The sequence below is a fragment of the Triticum aestivum genome, chromosome 5A (assembly GCF_018294505.1).
Source record: "Triticum aestivum cultivar Chinese Spring chromosome 5A, IWGSC CS RefSeq v2.1, whole genome shotgun sequence".
Lineage (NCBI taxonomy): Eukaryota > Viridiplantae > Streptophyta > Magnoliopsida > Poales > Poaceae > Triticum > Triticum aestivum.
The window spans coordinates 150,806,735-150,811,161 of NC_057806.1; positions in this window are offsets into that span (position 1 = coordinate 150,806,735).

Below are 4,427 nucleotides of genomic sequence, written 5' to 3' on the forward strand. Positions count from 1 at the left end.
CGGCTGGCTGGGGTCAAACCTGACGTGTGGGGTCCACACGTCAGTGACAGGGGGGGTTTAACAGGGTTAATTTATTCCTAATTAGGGGTTAGTGGTGCTGGGGCCCACTGTCAGTGTCAGGGGGGGTTAATTAAGCGGTGATTAGCACTAATCTGACCACCTGGCCGACGGGGCCCACACGTCAGTGACCCTGGGGGGGTCAAACCCCAGGTCAAACAGGTCAAACCCACCGGCGACATGACGCCGGCGGGGCCCGAGACGGCGGCGCGATGCGGAAACGCGCTACAGGGCACGAGCGAGGCCGTGCTTGGGCTCGTTGGAGAGCCCTTGCTCCCGCGCGTCAAACGGTGGTGGTGGCCGTGCCTGTGGTGGCCGGTACCGACGACGGCGACGACCGTGGCGGCTGCCGGAGCTCGGTTGAGCTCGGGGTCGAGGCTACAACGGCTGCGGAGATGCGGGGTTGGCACCTACGGCTTCTACGCGGTGCGGTGAGGACGTGGGTGTGCTCGGTTGGGCGCTACGGTGACTGTGGCCACGACGGCGACGAGGCACGGCGGCGGCGAGCTTCGGAGCTCAAGGGGGCGGCAGCTACAGGATGCTAGGGACGACAGGGCAAGGGGGAATCGGGTCAGTGGCTCACCGCGGAGCTGCAGGGATGGTTAGCGGGCTCGGGGACGTCCGGTGGCTCTCGATTCGACGGCGACGATCTCCGGTGGCCGAGGAGGGGAACGGCGATGTGGGCGGCGATGCAGGGCTTCCCGAGGGGCTTGGCTTGGTGGGGAGGAAGAGGGGGTCGCGGCGGAGCTCCTGAGCTCAGCGGAGGGGCGAGGGGTGGCCGGTGACGGCTGCTATGGCGAACGGCGGCGATGGTGGTGTTCGGCCGTGTGAGAGAGAGAGCGAGGGAGAGGAGGGAAGAACCGAGGGAGAGTGAGAGAGAGCAGGGGAGGGCGTGGCGTCGTCCGGGGCATCGAGGGCGACGAGAAGGGCGCCAGGCAGGCAGGGAGGGAGGTGGCGTGGCGCGGTGGCGCGCGCGCGCGCCGGCCACACTCCCCTCCCTCTGTCGAGGACGAAGACGACAGAGGAGGGAGGCGGGCTGGGCCGCCTGCTGGCTGGGCTGCACAGGGAGGAGCCCAGGTAAGGTCCTCCCTTTTATTTATTTCTGTTTTTTTAATTTTCTGACATTTGTTTTGATTTAAATAATATATCAAATCATTTATTTACCTTATGCCAAATTTTGCAGGAGCTAGATATATTATTCCTGAGCTCCTTTATAATTGGCATAATATTTGGACATATATTAATATATATAACTAATATATTTCCAATGCAAATATTTATGCATTAATTCCAAATGCCCAAAATAAATACCTATGAGCTCTTAAAAATATTGGTTTGATTTTTATCTCTGTCCAATATTTTCAGAGAGCAACATGAGCATTTTCTTGGACCTTTTTGGAGAAATTTTTATTTGGATCATTTTCAGAAATGATTCTGAGGGTTTCACAGATCCCCATTTCAAGTTTCTGATGAAAGAGTAAACATGATGCAACACTCTAATGCATGACTAGCTAGGGTGTGACAGCATCCGTGTGTACCTTGCATATGTTTATATCACCTCTTTCGACAATGTCGTGAATAAGGTTAAAACGCCTGAGTATGTGTTGGGTTTTATGATGGTTCCGTGGTTCCTTGACTTGCACAATGGCACCACTATTATCACAATAGAGGTCCAATGGATTAGACGCGCCCTCAACCACACCAGGATCAGAAATAAAATTCTTCACCCAAACACCTTCTTTTGCAGCTTCAGAAGCCGCAATGTACTCGGCCTCTGTTGTAGAATCAACTACTGTATCTTGCTTGGAGCTCCTCTAGCTCACTGCTCCTCCATTCAGAATGAACACAAACCCAGATTGCGATCGACTATCATCCCTATCTGTTTGGAAACTAGCATCGGTGTAACTCTTTACAACGAGCTCATCCTCACCTCCATAAACCAGGAACATATCCTTAGTCCTTCTCAAGTAATTAAGGATATTCTTAACCGCTGTCCAGTGACTCTCCCCTGGATCAGCCTGGTATCTGCCCACCACGCTAAGAGAAAAACTAACATCGGGACGAGTACATACCATGGCATACATGATGGACCCAATAGCCGAAGCATACAGAATCCCATCCATGCGTCTTCGCTCATCAGGAGTCATAGGACTCCGAGTCTTGCTAAGACTAATGCCATGTGACATGGGCAAGCAACATTTCTTGGAATCTTGCATGTTGAACCGCTTCAACACCTTGTCAATATATGCACTCTGGCTTAATCCAATAAGCCTTCTCGATCTATCTCTATCGATCTTGATTCCCAAAATGTAAGCTGCTTCTCCCAAGTCCTTCATAGAAAAACTATTTTTCAATGAGTCTTTGGCAGATTCAAGCATTTGAACATCATTTCCAATCAATAATATGCCATCCACATATAAGATCAGAAATGCAACTAAGCTCCCACTAACCTTTTTGAATACACAATGATCACATTCATTCTTGATGAAGCCAAACTCTTTGACAGCTTCATTAAAATGAATGTTCCAATTCCGAGATGCTTGCCTTAATCCATAAATGGATCTCTAAAGCTTGCATACCATGCTAGACTTCTTTGGATCGACAAAACCCTCGAGTTGTGTCATATACACATCGTCGGTTAAATTTCCATTAAGGAAAGCCATTTTGACATCCATCTGCCATATTTCATAGTCGAAATACGCCGCTATAGCACAATGATTTGAATTGATTTAAGCATCGCTACCGGTGAGTAAGACTCATCGTAGTCAACTCCTTGAACTTGTCGATAACCTTTAGCAACAAGTCGAGCCTTATGGATTGTGACATTTCTGTACATATCAGTTTTCTTCTTAAAGATCCACTTGCACTCAATGGCTCGAACGCCATCTGGCAGATCAACCAAGTTCCAAACTTGATTGTCATCCATGGACTTTCATTCGGATCTCATGGCCTCAAGCCATAACTCGGAATCAGGGCTCTCCAGCGCTTCCGCATACGTAGTCGGCTCGTTGTTCTCCAAGAACAACACATTGCAGTCATGCAAATTGCGTAACCTTTCCGACCTCCGTGGAACCGGTGTCGACTCCACTACGGGTTCCCTGACTAACTCCGGTGTGACAGTATCACCTACCGGAACGTCCCCGTGTGGTTCTCGAATTTCTTCTAGTCAGACCGTCCTCCCACTAGCCTTCCGATTGAGAAACTCATTCTCAAGGAAAACTCCATGTCGAGCGACAAACACTTTGCCCTCTTCACGGTTGTAGAAGTAATATCCCAAGGTTTCCCTTGGATATCCCACGAATATGCACTTGTCCGATTTGGGTGTGAGCTTATCCGACTGGAGTCGCTTGACATATGCTTCACATCCCCAAATTCTCAGAAAAGACAAACTGTGACTCTTCGTAGTCCATATCTCATATGGTGTCTTATCTACGGACTTAGATGGTACCCTATTCAGTGTGAAAGCTGCAATTTCTAGAGCATATCCCCAAAATAACAAGGGTAAATCCAACTGACTCATCATCGATCGGACCATGTCCAACAGGGTCCGATTCCTCCGTTCCGACACACCATTTCTCTATGGTGTACCCGGAGGAGTCAGTTGTGGAACTATTCCATGATTCTTCAGATGATCATCAAACTCCTGGCTCATATACTCACTGCCACGATCAGATCGTAGAAGTTTGATTTTCTTGCCGAGTTGATTTTCCACTTCATTTTGAAACTCCTTGAACTTTTCAAAAGTTTCTGACTTGTGCCTCATCAAGTAGATATATCCATATCTACTCAAGCCGTTGGTGAAAGTTACGAAGTATTGGAAACCACCTCTGGCTGTCGTGCTCATTGGTCCACATATATCACTATGTATAAGTTCCAACAACTCAGACGCCCTCTCGCAACTCTTTGCAAAAGGAGTCTTAGTCATCTTACCGAGGAGGCAAGACTCGCATGTCTCGAATGATTCAAACTCAAACGAAGTTTGAATTCCATCATCATGGAGATTATTCATGCGCTTTTGACTAATGTTTCCTAGTCGACAATGCCAGATGTAAGTCGGATTTATCTCATTAGGCTTATGCCACTTGACATTTATGTTATAGACTGATTCACCTACAAGATCTAGGATAAATAACCCATTTACAACGGGTGCAAAGCCATGAAACATGCTATTCAAGTAAATAGAACAACCATTGTCCTTAATACTGAATTCATAACCTTGTCTCATCAAACATGAGGCAGAAATAATGTTTCGACTCAAAGCAGGAACATAATAACAATTATCGAGTTCCATTACAAATCCTGAAGGTAAATTAACTTGCATAGTGCCGACGACCAATGCAGCAACTCTTGCTTTATTTCAGACGCGAATG